This window comes from Carcharhinus amblyrhynchos, chromosome 10, assembly GCF_965287045.1.
Source record: "Carcharhinus amblyrhynchos chromosome 10, sCarAmb.v2.hapA, whole genome shotgun sequence".
In the NCBI taxonomy this organism is placed as follows: domain Eukaryota; kingdom Metazoa; phylum Chordata; class Chondrichthyes; order Carcharhiniformes; family Carcharhinidae; genus Carcharhinus; species Carcharhinus amblyrhynchos.
Window position 1 is genome coordinate 63,667,763 of NC_137333.1, and position 18,640 is coordinate 63,686,402.

Sequence of the window (18,640 nt, forward strand, 5' to 3'; positions counted from 1 at the left end):
CCTGGTAAACCTCCTCTGCACTCTCTCTAAAGCTTCCACATCCTTCTGGTAGTGCGGCGACTAGAATTGGACACAGTACTCCAAACGTGGCCTCACCAGCGTTCCATACAGCTGCAACATCAGACTCCAGCTTTTACACTCTATACCCCGTCCTATAAAGGCATGCATACCATATGTCTTCTTCACCACCTTCCCCACCTGTGCTGCTACCTTCAAGGATTTGTGGACTTGCACACCTAGGTCCCTCTGTGTTTCTATACTCTTGATGGCCCTGCCATTTATTGTATAGCTCCCCCCTACATTAGTTCTTCCAAAATGCATCACCTCGCATTTATCTGGATTAAATTCCATCTGCCATCTCTCCGCCCAATTTTCCAGCCTATCTATATCCTGCTGTATTGTTCGATAATGTTCGTAGCTATCCGCAAGTCCAGCCATCTTCGTGTCATCCGCAAACTTGCTGGTAACACCTTCTTCCAGATCATTTATATATATCACAAATAGCAGAGGTCCCAGTACAGAGCCCTGCGGGACGCCACTGGTTACAGACCTCCGGCCGGAAAAAGACCCTTCGACTGCTACCCTCTGTCTCCTGTGGCCAAGCCAGCTCTCTACCCTTCTGACCACCTCTCCTTGTATCCCATGAGCCTTAACCTTCTGAACCAATCTGCCATGAGGGACTTTGTCAAACGCCTTACCGAAATCCATATAGACGACATCCATAATTGAAGCCGGGTCCCAGGCACTGCGAGGTAGCAGTGCTAACCACTGTGCCATCCTTATTGTCCTTGAAAAGGTGGTAGTGAGCCAACTTCTTGAAGAACTTCTTGAAAGACTGCAGTCCCCGTGGTGTAGATACACCCACAGTGTTGTTAGGAAGGGAGTTCTAAGATTTTGACCCAGAGGCAGTGAAGGTACAGCAATACACTACAAGAAGGATGTGGAAGCTACTGAAAGGGTGCAGAGGAGATTTACAAGGATGTTGCCTGGATTGGGTGGCATGCCTTATGAGGATAGATTGAGAGAGCTAGATCTTTTCTCCCTGGAGAGACGAAGGATGAGAGGTGACCTGATAGAGGTTTATAAGATGTTGAGAGGTATAGATAGGGAGGATTCTCAGAGACCATTTGCCAGGGCTGAAATGGTCGCTATGAGAGGACACAGGTTTAAGATGCTGGGGAGTAGGCACAGAGGAGATGTCAGGGATAAGTTTTTCACTCAGAGGGTGGTGAGTGAGTGGAATCGGCTGCCATCAGTTGTGGTGGAGGTGAACTCGCTGGGGCCTTTTAAGAGACTTCTGGATGAGTACATGGGATTCAATAGGATTGAGGGTTACAGGTAGGCCTGGTAGGTAGGGATATGGTCGGCGCAACTTGTGGGCTGATGGGCCTGTTTGTGCTGTAGTGTTCTATGTTCTATGTTAATATAGTTCCAGGTCAGAATGGTGTATGGCTTAGAGGAAAACTTACAGGTTCCCATGCATCTGCTGCTATTATCCTTCTAGGTGGCACAGATCATGAGTTTGGAAGGTGTTGCTGCAGGGCATCTTGAGGATGAGACATACATCTGCTATTATGCGTGCAGAAGGAATGAATGTTGAAAGTGGTGAGTTGGCTGCCAATCATGCATTGTCCTCGATATCATCCAGCTTCTTAAGTGTTGTGGACCTGCACTTATCCAGGCAAGTGGAGAGAATTCTATCACTCTGCCGACTTGTGTCTTCAAGTGTTGGAAAAAGTATGTGCAAATATGAAAAGATGTAGGTGAATTGATTGCTGGTGAATGAAGAAAATGAAGAAAGCATCATTTCAGTAGTGAAACTAGGAGTAGCTTTATCACTATGATGAGGACATTGAGTTTTAGATATTGCTGTAAATTGCTAGAAAATAAGTTCCTCTAATACCTTTTCCTTCTGATAGTGGAGGTGTGTCTTGATGTTTATCTAAGGTACAAGCAGCAAACACCTTTATATAATAGCTACCAGGAGATGTTTCCTGGAGTCAGTTATGGAACCTTGTACACATAAAGCTTTGGCTTAGGGCCTACCATGATTTGCGTGCAAAGGGACTCAAAGTTGGAGCTGAAATTTCACATTATCTACTAGCAGAGTCATCTTTCATTCGGGTATAGAGTCTGTGATTCTTTGATTAGGAATATGGTGATCATGCATTGTCTTTGCACGTTGTTCTCCTTAATGCAACTGATGAAGAGTTTCAGGGATCAGTTGTGTGCATACTTACTCAAAATACATGCTTGACTATCAATCTAATGGTCTGCTGGCAATTAAAAGGTAAATTCTGCAAGGCCCTATGCTTCTTTTAATAGTGATCACGCAATGCAAAGTTCTTAAAATATTCTGATGCTATCTGGCCTCATTATTGTATCATAAAATTCCAGGTATGTGGTAGTCAGTTCCCTGGTGAATCTTACATTTTTGATGATGGACCCTCTCACATAGTACTGTCAGCCCATATAAGGCAGAGACATAGCTATTGGGATAGCTTGAAATTTAGGAGCTGAGCACTGAACTTTTAAATGTTCATTGTGATTTTCTTTTGTTGCTTTTACCACTTAATTTTTTCAGCACTTCATTTGTACATACTTTCCTGTTTCTGTAAATGCCTCCTCTTTTTCTTTGCAAGATTCTTAATTCTCGCTTTTCCTTACTGCAATTCTTCTAGTGCCCATTCTATTTGCAGTGAGTAAAATCATGAGTAAATTTGATGCATGGGTTTCCTCTGGTGTTCTGGTTTCCCCCACACAGTCTGAAAGACATGCTGGTTAGGTACATTCACCATGCTAAAGTCTTCCTCAGTATACCTGAATAGGCACTGGAGTGTGGCTACTAGAGGATTTTCATGATAACTTTATTGCAGTGTTAATGTAAGCCTACTTATGATTAATAAATAAACGTCAATGGTTCTGTAGAAATCCAAGATTTAGAGATGGAAAATCAATTCCCAAAGAGAAAAAAAAAGCCAAGATAGTATTGACAGAGATTCAGTAGGGAGCTGTTCTGTGATAGCCAAGTCTGCATCCAGGAAGATTCCTTGTTAGATTGGAAGAATTTCCAATGCTTAGATCAAGGGAGGAGATGAGTTGGATGCTACTGATGGTGATAGAAATTCTATGAAACCCAAACAACCCTCACCATACTACCATATACAGTGGAATGGCCCAAGCATTGTAGTTCCAGCGCCACCTCTGTCAGGATCAAGAAATCGGTCCTCAATAAGCCCAATGCACACTTCTGTCTTAATGTCCTCTACCAGTGTGCTGCATAATATGATCGCAAAAACATTCTGTTTGACATTATCTTAACACAATTCTTAACTATTTACAATAACAAATTAGTAGTCTCAGTAAAATAATGTATGAAGGAATTTGAAGAAAACTTTTTAGCAATGTGCAGCAAAGTTTAAATCCACTGGACTATTTGAGATGCTGTAAAAAATAGCCACCTCTGCATTACAAAATATATTAGCTTCATAGCTCTTAGAAAAAGTGCCCTGTATTTTACATTGTCATATGATAAATGTGGCTATAAACACACTATTTCAAATTATTTATATGCAATCAGATACACAAGCAGCAATCACTAATGCAATAAAATATGCAGCCAAGTCAAAATTCAATGCAGCATTTAAAAAAAAGAAAATTTGACAATTATTTGATGATATATTGGATAAATTCAACAAGTAATTGTTTCTGATGCAAAATTTCAGCAGATGGGAGATCTGGTAAGATAATTGGGCACATAAGCCACATGTACATTTTACAGGCCCCCCCTCCCTCAATTTTATTAATGTTCAATACAGGACAATTGAAAGAGCAACAATGCAGGAGATTGATCTCCCCATTTGATTATCAATTTATCTTTCCATCAAATGTAGCTTCATGTCAGGAAAACGAAATTATCTCAATCTTCACTGCAATTAAGTTAAGAATATTAATTGTCAACATTTATTGTAGTACGTTTTAAAAACCACCAGAAACAACAAAATAGACATTGGTTTTTAGGTACAAATATCAGATCTATTATAGACATTATATTTAATTTAATGCAATGGAGTAGTCATCCTCTTAGCCAGTCGTTCCAAAACCACAGGCCCTGAAGAGGGCTGTTTATGCTCAACATCCACATCACATTTTCTCAGTGAGTTTTAATCAGATTTGGTCTCTCCCATATCTAGCTGCAGCAGAAGATTAATGGATGTCTTTGATGTAGACATATCTGGCTTGAGCTCCACAGGGTGAAGGGGTAAACAGCTGCTGGTTGAGGGACAAGAATAGGCTACAGGTCTCATCATCTGATCTTCCCACTGTTTCTGCCACTGCACTTGCCTGACTGGGATAGGCTATTTCAGGTTTTTCAACTGACCCCATATATTTTCTGTTCCATCATCCATCTAACTCACTGAGTAGCAATCAAGAACAAGAAGACTGTCTAATTTTCCCCTTGCTAACCTGGAGGCATTTAGATTAACTGTTGCCCTGCTGCCTGAAATAAACTAACTCAACATAGCCTAGGTCAGAGATCAAACCTCGTCTGTTTATCTCAACTACTCATTGTCTTAACCAGCTGACCAGAGAGGGAGGCAAGCATTTGATGTGTTAATCTTTAGGGGTGAATTTCTCAAAAATCACTCCTGCAGCTAATTTTATTTCACAAATATTTAACATTTGCATTTGGGACAGGTGTATTGTCCTTCATTATGAGCCCCCATTGGAATACGAGTGCTTCATTTGTAGAGCTATATCTGCTTGCAGGTTTACCTGTGAATAGTTGGTTGAATGACTGCAATTGATTAGAACCTGGGATATTGCAATTTGTAATATTTTATGTATGCCTGACAGGCCAACTGGCTTTTCTCACTTCATACTTTATACAGTCTCCATGTCACAAACAATGATATACACAGCAACATTTCAAAAATATTTATAGCTCAATGAAAATAAATTGGAGAAGCAGGTAAGGAACATAGCATAAAAAACAATATCTCACTTCATTACTTGCTTCGGTGGTTTTGGCAAGACTAATCTGTTTATTCAGTTCATGATGCTCGAAAGAAACTGTTGGCTCTCAGCATTCTGCTGCAATGCTTTTCCTTCATCGTTTTTCAATATTTGGCACAGAGTTTTCTGACATACATCAACAATAATTCCATTCACCCTGAGAAATCCTTCTTCAGCCAGAGGCTGAGGTTTTTTTGGGTGGACTTCTCTATCATTGTCAGTCTATAATCTGCTGTATGGACAGATATTTCCTCTTGTCTGTTGTTTGTGACAAGTGTATAAACACAGATATGAAAACTTCTGGTGGAATCTTCTGCTCTAACCAGCAGCGGGAATTGTGAAAGGTGAAGGCTTTTAATTTGAAGTGAGGCAAAAAATTCAGTTTCCCAAAAATTGGGAAAAATGCTGAAACTTTGTTCTCCCAATTTTAAAGCTGGGTTAAAAGCAGGTCAAAACTTCTGACAAAAAAAATTGGGATCTCCATTTGCATGTCATGAATGCTTATTAAAAGGCCACCTCATAAGAATCACTATCCCCTTCCAAATTAAGATCCCCACTAATGAGTAATTAGAACACTCAGTTTTACCAGCATCTGGCAAGCTTCACCTCATCCACGACTTTAGGTCAATGGACGCTTCTTTTGCCTTGCTGTTAACTGTTCACTCCTTCATTCAGGTACTTGTAACACAAGCTGCACCAAGGCTGGGTTTGAAAGGCCAGCCTTTGCCCAGCCTCTGTCCCACTCTTCCCCACTGGAAGAGTGGAAGAGTGACCAGTGGGAAAAGATTAGAGACTGTGTAGAAGGCATGTTTAAGAGACTAACTGGGGAATGAGGTCAGACTATCCGGGGCATGTTAAAGACACTATCAAGGGAATGAAGCCAGGCTTTCTGGTGCTTTGAATCAGAGAACCACGCAAAGGTTTTGCAGCTTGTGAGCAACACTTAATAAGGGTAAAATTTGATTTTAATGACACGCTGAGTAGACACATTAAAACCAGATCCCTAACAAGGGCAGTTAGCGGAAAACCCTGCAGTCTGGGTCTCAGGTTAACTCCATTACACATGGCAACCGCGAGGCAAGAGATTATTGAAACAATTTCAAGCAAAGCAGTTTTTAAACAGATTTGCAGTTCTTAAGAAATACATACCAAGGGTGGATTCTTATCAAAAAATAGCAAAGTGTCAGGGTCTGACTGAAAACCAGCTTCTCTCCAGAGAAACAGGCAGGTTTTCTCACCAGATTCTATCAGACTTTGTCAAAATAAAACCAAAAAGGTATGTTTCACATCTTCATAGAATAGAATAGAATCCCTACGTGCAGAAGGAGGTCATTCAGCCCAATGAGTCTGCACCAACTCTCTGACAGAGCATTCCACCCAGGCCCTATCCTATAACCCCACTAATCCCCCTATAACCTACACATCTTGGTTCATCAAGAGGCAATTTAGCATGGTCAATTCAAAACCTGCACATCTTTGGACTGTGGGAGGAAACCGGAAGAAACCCACACAGACAGGGGGAGACTGCAAATTCCACACAGTCACCCAAGGCTAGAATTGAACTCAGCGGGGCCTAAACATACCAGAAAAGCCACCTGCACTGAAATGGGAGCACCCTTTAAAACGGCACCCCAAATAAAGAGAAAAATAACCTCTGTCCACTCCACCTTGGAGGTCTCAGGGGCTCCCCTAGTCCTCCTCACTCCTTCTCCCCCGTCCTCTCCCCTATCCCTTCCACCCTCCCAACACTCTCCCCTTCTCCTCCCTCCCCACTCCCCCTCCTCTGAAGCTAGATTAACCAACATACAACATATGGTATCTGTAAAATTTAGAAATCTGACAATAATTAAGTCACTAATTTTTGTGCCTTTGCAGATTATCCCATTTATTTCATGAAGCCTGAAGAAAATGATTGTTTCCCCAGGAATTTGTTTAACACAGCAGACATCTGATCCAACAGACTTCCCTCATCCAAAAATCAAACACCAAGTTGAAGCAGTAGCCTGACTATATGAGACACCTTAACACAATTTAGTAATGTAAACACTAATACTGGTCTTGGGCCTCAAAATCAAATTTTGTCAATCGTTTATACAATCTGTTGAAGACTGCAATATTCCTCCAGGAAACGACCATCTGTTTTCCAAAATCTGTCTAATTCTAACTGTGTCTCAATAGGTTGTCTTTCTTGGAGATTTCACCCAAGCGCTCAAAAAGTCCAACTTTTCATCACTGATGGGGGTGGGAGGGGATAGTATAGAATTCTTAGTATGAGGCCCTTCATTTTCGCTTTACTATAATAAATAGACTATATTAAGGTAATTTTAAAGTGCCTTATGTGTGAGGAGAATTCACAAAGTGTGTGGCACAAAATATGCAAAGGTATTATAAACTGCAAAGATATTATAAACTGTATAACCACAAATTAACCAAGCATTATAAGCCTAAACTGTATTTTCAATATATATGTATCGTGCGCCTTGGCCAATTTCGTTCTGAATGCAGCACGATGGGAAAGACAGTGGAGGACGGGCCAAATTCTTCTTATCACAAAGGAGCATAGAGAAGCAGCTTCTGTTATTTATTTTTGGATACGCGAAAGCAAGTTGAATTGGCCTGATATGTAAGGGAGTGGATTTATTCATGGGTAACGAGGTGGAGAAGATTCACAATCTGATATGGAGAGGCCGGATTCACGCAGAGAATGACTCCTTTTGCCAATTAAGAGTCGCAGCTGCAAGCAGTGGTCTTCGTTACCAGAATTAACATGGGTTAGGTTTCCTAGGTAACGGGGTAGGAACCTACAGGGGAAATGAGTGAATGGTCTCCTATTCCTGTTGACAGGTGGAATGTTATTGGCTATGGTAATAATGTGTAATATTGTGATTGGACTCTCCAGTCTGATTGATGAGGTTGGGCTGGATATTGAAATGTTCAGAATGTTATAACAATTTCACAATTGCGAGATTATCTCAAACAGTCCAGTCAACCTTCATTCACTGTGTCTCCCTCCTGATGCACGCATTAGCAAATAAATTCCTTTTCATTCTTTAGCTATACACTGTCTCTTGCAATCTACGCATTGGTTGAGTGAAGTCAACAACATACAGGACACCCCAGAGGGACATCTCAGGAAAAGAACCTCTTACAATCACTATCCAACTGATGGGCATACATCTCATAAATGTTTTAATTGTTGTTTTACTTACTGTAGGAAACAACAATGCCAAGGCTGTACCTTGTTTTCTCTTTGATAGGGATGTAGCCCATATACATCTCCATTTCATTCTTCCACTGGAAATTTAGACTTCTAAACATAACAAAATCACAGAAGTGTTGTGGTAGAGAAAGAAGCCATTGAGCCCATCTTGTCTATACTGCCTCTCCAAATGAGCATTATGATTTATTGCCTTTTCCCCATACCCTTGTACAGGATTCCTATTCAAATAATCATCTAATGTCCTCTTGGATGCCTCAACTGAATCTGCCTCAACCACGCTTGCAGGTAATGCATTCCAGATCTGAAGCCCTCACTGTGCGAAAAAGATTACTCTCACATCTCACTTGTTTCTTTTGAAAACTTTAAATCTGTACCCTCTCATTCTTGATCCTTTTTAATAGGAGGATCAATTTCTCCCTTGCCCAGCCCCTTCCTGATTTTGAACATCTCTATCAAACCTCCTCTTAACCTTGTTCCCTCCAAGGAGGACAGTCCCAATATCTCCAATCTATCCTCAGACCGAAGTTTCTCATCCCTAGAACCATTTCTGTAAACCTCTTCTACACCCTTTACAATGTGTTTGCATCCTTCTTAGAAGGTGATGTCCAGAACTGTACACAATATTCCAGCTGAGGTCTAACCAGTGTCTTGTATAAGTTCAGTATAACCTCCTTGCTCTTGCGCTCTATGCCCCTATTAATAAAGCCCAGGATATCATATGTTTTATTAATTGCTGTCTCACCTGTCCGGCCACCTTCAATGATCTATGCAAATATACACCCAGGCTGAATTGCCAGCCCTCTAAACAAATCGGCAACCCCAGTGGGAGCCACTTAATTGGCTGCTCATAAAATTCAACTGCTCCAGCAACATACATTTCCTCCCTGTGTCAAGGCATTTGCCCAATTGGTAAATTTCTGTCCATTGTCACTCCTGCATCTGTGGATAGCCCCACTTGAACTATCTGAGAGTAGAGCCTGGATTTCATGGCAGGCTAAGCTAGCTGATTGTGGAACTTTCACCCTTCAGTGGGAGGATGTCTTGTCTATGAGAGCTGCCGGTCAATCTGATTGTCAATAGCTCCAGCAAACCTGGCAGCGCCAAAGCTCAGCGCTGGGACTGCAAGAAGGCCCAGGAAGGAGAGAAGATGGATATTGGAGCCAGGTGAGTTGGAAAGGAGAGATCAGGCAGCCTCAGGAAGGGAATTGCTGGTGTGGGGGGCCAGCTTTGGAGGCCAAACAGTAAGGAACAAAGTGGTACCCCTGATGTGCACAGAGCAGCTCCTCCCGCCCCCGCCAATGTGCACAGGGTGATGACCCCTGCCCTCCTACCCCCCCCCCTTTTAAACATGCACTTTAAAAGTGGCCTGCCCACCTCACCCATCTGACCACTCAACCATATTATGCCATAGGCAGTGTATTATCCAGATCAATTGGCTTGTTATCAAGCTCAAATTATCCTTAGTTATTTAAAATTGGCAAATGTTCCTTTACATTGGGTTTGAAAGTACAGGTGATCAAAAGACATTAATTATGCAGTCAATAATTTGCAACATTTGTTCAACCACAGTTACAGTGGGGCCTTTTAAAATACTGTTACACAATGTCAATTTTTAAATGCCAAAAATACAGAGCTTTTTTTAGGTAGATGCCAAGAAATTATTCAACTGCCATCAAGAATAGTACAGAAGGATCTGAAGTAGGTGAGGCCTAAAATATTTATTGCTGTTTCAGTTCACTCTAAATCTGCCAAAAGTTAAGGCATCTGTAAAATAAGAAAACTAGCATATTGTCCGAAACAAACCAAAAAATTGATTTTAAGATAGTACAGTTTATTTATATTTTGTGTTATAGATAGGAATCAAATTGAGCCAAATGGGTTATTATATTAGCTGAGATGGTTCTTGCTTCCTGCAATAAACAAGTGATTACAGTCAGACAGGCGATTTCCATCTGGGCTGGCTTCCAAATCACATCTTTGCATGGAAGTATCTTTTCTCCTATTCTCTAAAACATGTTGATATCTTTCAAAAATGATGTGAAAAATCATCCCTGCTCATCATAAATACATTGCTTTAAACCCCTGGTGTAGAATTGTAATAATCTTTTTGGAGAATATCAACCAACCTGTTGAGGAATAATGTTCCTTAATTTGGTCAACTGTCTGCAGGTGGTAGAGCTGGGGGTGTAAGGATGAAAAGGGAAAATTGTGCCTGCAAAACCTTGAAGTGAAGTTAGTTCCTCCGATTCTCTTATTTTGACTTGCTTGAATCATTACATATTTTCTTCTGGAGTTTCTCTATGCTGATGTGAATGCACATGACATGAAGCCCACATTTAAAGAGTCAATGCAGAAATAGAATTTAGGGCGACCCAGGAGGTGTTTAGCTTGGATTCACAAAGAGCAAGCAGATTCAATGATTTTGCTCTTGAATTAATGCTGTGCAGCCAGGAGGAGAAGGCACTCTTTACACTACTGATCGATGGCAAAAACCTGTTACTATCACCAAGAAGCTATGGTTTGAGCTGAGTGGGAAGGTGAGTAGCAGGAGCATTGTGCCCTCATAGTGAACACAGTGTGGGAAATAGTTTAATGAGCTCATTAGTTCAGGAAAATGAGTACATTTGCCAGTTTACCTATATCTTGTGATATATATTCACCTCACTATCTTAGAGAAAAAAGAAACTAGGAGCAAAAGTAAACCATTTGGTCCTTCCACCATTCAAGATGATCATGGCTGACCTGATCTTAATGCCATTTTCCTGATTTCTCCCCATGCCCCTTGATGCCATTAAAATCTAAAAATGTATTCATCTCTTTCTTGAATACATTCAGTGACTTGGTCTCCACACCTTTCTGTGGTAGGGAACTCTTTGAGTGAAGAACTTTTCCTCATCTCAGTCCCAAATGGTCTATCTCTTATCCTGAGATAGTGTCTGCTGGTTCTAGATACCCCAACCAGGGGGAAATCCTCCCTGTATCTATCTAGCCTGTCCAGCCCTGTTAAAATTGTATATGTTTTAATCAGATCTCCTCTCATCCTTCCAAATTCCAATGAATACAGATCCAGTCAAACTAATCTCTCCTCATTGGACAGTCCCGTCAACCCTGATATTAGCCTAGTGAGCCTCCGCTGCACTCCTGCTATGGCATGTATATTCTCTCTTAGGTGGGAAGCCCAAACCTGCATGCAATACTCCAGGTGTGGTCTTACCAAGGCCCTGTATGATTGCAGTTTGATATCACTCCTTCTAAACTTAAATCATCTTTGATTTGAGTTGAATTATTATTGTCATATGTATTAGCATACAGTGAAAAATATTGTATCTTGTGTGCTATATAGACAAAGCAAACCATACATAGAGAAGGAAAGGACAGGGTGCAGAATATTGTGTTACAGTCATAGCTAGGGTGTAGAGAAAGATGAACTTAATATAAGGTAGGTCCATTCAAAAGTCTGATGGCAGCAGGGAAGAAGCTGTTCTTGAGTCACTCAGTATGTGATCTCAGACTTTTGTATCTTTTTCCAATGAAAAAAGATGCAAGTTTGTATCTCTGAGATGTGTGGGGTCCTTAATTATGATGACTGCTTTTCGAGGCAGCAGGAAGTGAAGATAGATTCATTGATTGGAAACTAGTTTGCGTGACGGACTGGGCTTCATTCATGACCCTTTGTAGTTTTTAGCAGTCTTGGTCAGAGCAGGAGACATACCAGAAAAAAATGCTTGAAAAAGATCTTGCACAGAAGGCCAATATTTAATTCACATTCCTAATTGCTTGCTACACCTGCCTCTTTCATTGACTGGTGTACAAGGACATGCAGATCTCTTTGTACATCCATATTTCCCAAAATATCACCATTTAAATAATATTCTTCCTTTCTGCTTTTCCCACCAAAGTGTATAACTTCACATTTAGCCACCTTGTACTGCATCTGCCACATGTTTGCCTACTCATTCAAGTTGTATAAATAACCTTGAAGTCTCCTTGCATCTCCCTCAAAATTCATAATTCTTGCCAAGCACACTGCATTACACTATTTCTCACACCCACATAACTTTCACCACCATCACCAATCTTTTACTTTCTTGGTCCTTCATCTCAAGTATCCATCTGTCACTAATCCTAATGCAATAGGATTCAAAATCAGAAAATGCTAGAAAAACTGAGCAGGTCTGACATTCTGCTGGACATCCAGCATTTGCTGCCTAACCGTCGACTCCAAAGGCTCATCATCTGCATCATCTTGGTCTACACCGCTCCTCCCACTGTCAGAGGCCTGGGACACTCTTGTCCAGCAGCTCCGCAAGCAAGTGTGACATGACCTCCTCATTGTGTTCAACCATCTTTGCCAGAGCACTCAAACCCACCAGAGTCTGAATCTGAGGTGGTGCAAAATGCAGATCAAGGATGATAATGAGGGTGGTTGGAGTCTGGAGCTAATTTCCTGAGAGGGTGGTGGAGTCAGGTTTGATCAAGGTATTCAAAAGGGAATTGGATTGCTATCTGAAAAGGAAGTATATGTAAGATTAGAGGTATTAAGCAGGGGAGTGAACTAGGTAGAGCTCTTTCAGAGAGCAAGTGCAGACTTGATCGGCTTCATGGCTTCCTTCCGCACTGTAAAGATTCTGTGGGTTGGTTATGGGGTCATCTAGCTCTAACACATGCTGCTTCCATTGTTAAGCATGTATGTACTGTAACTTCTTCAAGTTGGTACCTTATTTTTAGGTACAACTGGTGTTGTTCCTGGCATGCTCTCTGCACTTCTCAGTGAATCGAAATTTGTCCCTGGATGGATATTAATGGTAAAATGAAAAAAGTGCTGAGTCATGAGGTTACCCATCATGATGGAATACATTACTTTGGCCGCTGATTGTTCACAGCAGCTTAAAATTGAGCCATCAGATCAGTTCTGAATCTATCCAAATCACATGGGAGTAGTGCCATGTGAACTTCTCCACAAGCATTCTACAGCTGTCATTCTTCCCAATACTGTCGGGGTTAGATGCATCTGTAACTGATAAAAGTGGTCAGGATGTGGTCTTGTGCTTCCTTTGTGTTTTTTTCTTTGCTACCTGCTCCGGGCCCAGTATGACAATACGTCCCTCAGGTTTCAGTAGTCAATAGTGGCCTGTGAAATCAATCTTGGTAATGCATATAGACAACACCAATTCTACCTTTCCAATCCCCCACATTCCGCCTCCCCCCAAACACCCCAGAATATACCCTATGTATTTGATACCCTCAGTCCTTCTAATTAATATGCAGCATGGATCACGTGTCTCTTTAAGCCAAGATAGACTGGTTAACATGATTCCAAGTTTCTGCTAATGTTGTTCCAAGGCTACCCCGAAGAAATTTACAAGTGTGGCAAACTAACAAATTAATTTTTCATCAGACCAGGAACAGACCATTCAGCACATTGTGATGTCTCTTTTTTGCATGGAATTTATTTTCCCAAGTAAATACTTTATAAGAAACCTCAATTAACTTTGCACCAAAGCCTTCTGGAACAGAACAGCTCAAAGTATGAAGAAGTGGTTTCTAGATTTTATTAACCAAATTAGCTGGCTTTGTAAAATCAACCTGTATAGGATTAGTACGTGGGTGTTTAATTTCATAAACAAATAGGCACAGTGCCAGCTGCAATTACACAATGACTGACAAAAGCAATTATTTGCGACAGAGCTTCAGGTAGAGGCTCTATCACAGATGAGATTAGAAAAGAGGAAAGGATGTTATTGCACTTGTAAAAGCAGCTCATTCTCTGCCTTTAAACTGAAGCTGGGGTCCATCAGCCGTTTTGCAACCAATATGGAAACTCATACTTTCTTCCTGGAAATTTGCTTGGCTCCATACATACAACTTTTATTATCTAAAGAAGCATATTTGAATTTCAAAACATTATCAAAGAAAGGCAGCTTTGTATCAAAGGCAAAAATGAAAGCTCTGAAGATCATTGTCAATTTGACAGGCAGGTAATTTATATAAGAAATGAAGTAGCACTGGTTCTCTGAATGCCTGTAGAATATATGTCTCATTCACCATCTTTTACATTAATTTCATGACATGTCAATACGGAAATGGGAAAAATATGTTCCAAAATGTTTCCTTCCCCCAAATCCGATCACAATAAAGTTAAATGTCAACAGCTTGATAAGATTTACAAGTAAAATAACGGCTGTATTTCATTACAAATGCAGTTTGCAAAGCAGAATGACATTTGAAGGCTGCCTCAAAATGTTAGTTCATTTCATTAATAAATCAAAACTAAAATAGTCTTTTGACTTTTATCATGAACTAAAAGAGGTATAGATGTTTTATATTACTAAATAATGTGTCCTATCCAGTTCTTTTGCACACAGCTCAGTAGTTAAAGGGATTGTTATTGAAGATATCAGATGGTGAAATTTAATGCTTTTAAAGCACCAATGTAACTCCCTTTGTCTTGTTCACAGATCATTTGGAATCTGGAGCATAGTTATGGTGCGACATTGGTCTAACCCCATAAGATCAGGCTTTTTAGGATTCTCTACAGGATTCCTAGATTGCTATTTACAGTGGCTGGATGTGGGGGCATGAAACACAATGTAGAGAAAAGGGTTGCTTTCTGGCCACAGCTCTTCCAGGACAGAGTTAATAGGATATGAAACATTCAGGCCCGGGACTTCCTCGGAGTGGCAACCACTAGTGGATTACCTCTCCGAAGGGAACTTAGATTCACTGTAATTGCAAAGCCTCGGTCTGCTTTGACCTTCCTTAGTCAGGCCGGGTGAGACAGGAGGCACGAAGGATGCCCCTGGCTGCAGCAGTATGGTGTAAATGGAGTCAGTGAGGGAGGGCGTGCCCCCTTTTATGGCACAGCTGGGGGTGGGGGAAACTTGCACCCAAAAGTTAACTTAAATGCAATTTCATGAGTTACGTGAGAGTTTCCGTGTAGGTGACTGAATGTGACACCACATCACTGAGCTGGGAGTCTGTGATCCTCTACATTTGTTTCTATCCAAATACAGGGGAAATTAGCAGGTTTGGTGAGGAGTCCAACACAATCTATCTATCTATTATTTGGAAAATCCCAATCCCAAATTAATAAATTAAATTTGCAAAAGACTACTTGAATTAGTTATGAAAAATAAAAATAAATTGTTCAATTTAGACAGAGACATAGCTCTACATACTCTTCTCTACTTCCATAGTTGACAGGTACCTGGCTTTTATATGCACAGTCATCTTTTGAATCTACATTCATGGCTCGCATACTGGGCCAAAATAGTCATTTATTTTTGCAAGGTCTAAACTTCTACAGAAATCGGTGTGTTTTATGTACATGTGCAATGTTGCATAAGTGTGGAAAGATGACCCATGACGGCAAGTTCTGTTAGCCAACCCCAGGAAATCACATGAGTGAGGCTCAAAGATTGGTAAGATCGAAGCATTGCATGATAGATTTGTTATAAAAACTTCCTAATAGAAGTTGGGTACTTAAATTCTAGTTTAAAAATGCTTCAATACCAGTCCTAAATATTGTATTACTAAGACAAAATGTTTTCTAGAGATTATTATAGTGGTCTTATCCCTTAATTACTGGTTTGATTATTAATCTACATTTTTGTTCTTAATACTAGACTTGCATATTGTGTGGATATGCAATCCCTTCACTATTGTTGGAATTAGTCAATTCAACATGCCATACGTATTGATTACACTAAATCTTGATTGATTTGATAATGGTAATTCTCAACTGACTTTCAAATATTAAAATTAGAACTGTACACTACTCAATTATAGAGTAAGGGGATCATTCTTATGTAATGTTGCAAATATCCACAGAAAGAAGATACAAAGTAAATGAGAACTTTACTCAAAAACATACAGCTAATTTGAATAAAGACCCTTTGCTCCCCTTGAAAGTTAGATCTAACATAGCTTAAAAATTCAACCTTTGAATAGATTCATATCCATAAAGTGTATGATTTCCACGAGTATTTTCAATGCTTCTAGCCTACATTCATGTTATTCCTATAAACTTGAGATCAGCATTTGTGTAAGATGCATTTGTGGCTGAAACTTCTGTGCCTTAAAATGTTTTTAAAATTAAAAGATGGCTGCAAATTACTAGTTATTAATTGTACCTTAATTGTGTTTAATTCTAATTGCGTGATAGGCATTAATTTGTGCTCCTCTAAATAGGAACAGAATCAAAAGAAGTATAAATTGCCATGATTGAATCTGATTTCAGACAGTGTGTTTCAGATCCTAACCACTCACTGCATTAAAAAGCTTTTCCTCACATCGCCCTTCCTCTTTTGCCAGTCAATTTAAGTCATTGCCCTTTGATTCTCAATCCAGTGCTGACAGAAATAGTTTCTCTCTATACAATCTGTTCAAATCTCTCATGATTTTGAACACTTCGATCAATTCTCCTCTTAATCTTGTCTTTTCTAAGAACAGCCCTGGCTTCTCTAATCTATCCCTATAGCTGAAGTTCTTCATCCCTCACACAATTCTCGCGAATCTTTTCACCAACCCTGCTGCCCGACTGAACTAAAACCCCCTACCCTTCTGGGGGCCACCCTATTCATATATTTGTCCAGATGCCCCTTAAAACTCACTATCGTATTTGTTTCCATTACCTCCCCAGAAGTGAACATACTATTCTGGCTGAGGTTGAACTTGTGTTTTATACAGGTTTATCATAACTTTCTTATTTTTGTATCTATTTACCTATATTTATAAAGGACAGGATCTTCTCAAATTGCCCTAACACTTTCCATGATTTGTGCATAGGTACCCCAAGACCTCACTACCACTATGTCTGTTTATTTTCATTTGCCTTTCCTTGTTCTTTTTTCCAAATCACTTCAGTGCTTTCAATTTCTGCTGCTGCTTAGACCATAAGACATAGTAGCAGAATTAGGCCCCTTGGACCACCGAGTCTGCTCCCTCATTCAATTAAGGCTGATATTTTTCGCATTCCCGTTCTCCTGCCTCTCCTGATCCCCTTCTTAATCAAGAACATGTCTAGCTCTGTCTTAAAGACACTAAATGACTTGGTCCCCACAACCTTCTGTGGCAAAGAGTTCTACAGATTCACCACTTGCTGGCTGAAGAAATTCCTCTTCATCTGTTTTAAAGGATCATTCCTTTAGCCTAAGGTTGTGCCCTCCGGTTCTGGTTTTTCCTACTAGCAGAAACATCCTCTCCATGTCCATTCTATCCAGGCATCACAATATCCTATAAGTTTCAATAAGATCCTCCTGATCCTTCTAAACTCCAACAAGTACAGACCCAGAGTCCTCAACCATTCCTCATATGACCATTCTTGTGAACCTCTTCTAGATCCTTTCCAAGGGCAGCACCTCCTTCCTTAGATATGGATTCCAAAACTGATCCCAATACTCCAAATCAGGTCTGATCAGAGCCTTATGCAGCCTCAGAAGTACATTCCTTCTCTTGTATATCCAATCATTCCACCAGCCATGTCCTCTTGACGTTTATGACTGTCCTCAAGTTCACAATAGTGCTAATGGCTGGATATTTAAATTTCTGAGATTCATGTCCAAGGATATCTAGACCCTCTGAATAGAAACACCTATTCTTATATTTTCTACTAATATTTTCTTGAGGTTATGTGCTCAAATCCTGGTGCAAGGTTTGAGCTAATCATCAACTGCAGTGCAGTGGAAGAGAATTTTGTCGGCATCCTTCCGTCTCCTTAAGACGATGGACAAATCAAATCTGTTGGGGTGGGTAGATTCATCGGGTGAACATTTGCTAACCATGTGAGACATACTTGGCAATGAGTGCTGTATGTAAACTGGGTATCAGGTGTTGTAGGTGGTTTTCAATGTTGGTGCTTATTGCAATGCTGCTGTAGCCATTGATCATCATGACTCATGGTGGTTCATGCCAGCTCACAGGTGATGTCACTGTTTTCCTCTATTATCAGCTGGTGTCTTGCAGATGTGAAAACTGATGTTTTCGACTTTCATACCAAGCTTGCAGGTGAATCTTTGGGTGTATTATTGGTCATCTGGCTTCAGTTACTTTGCCGCACAAAAAATCTTTGGGTATGTAAATATCTTCTGTCCTGTGGACATACGTGAGCCAGAAAAATAATCTCTGTTTGATGAATGTCAACTTACTTGGGAGATTTGCCTTTGAGAGGGCAGCCATATTCACGATCCTGTCCTTTCATGAGATGTCCAGAATGCAATAATGAAAGTTGTTGAGCTTCCTTCTTTGATAGCCATACAATCAGGTACTGAGAGCACAGGCCTCTTAATCCAGCATTTTGGGCTTACCAGTCAGGGATCATGACTGACTCACCTGGACTACAAAATTCACCACTGAAGCCACCTCAGGAGGCAGTTCTCTATTGACATCATGTTCCCTTTTACTCAT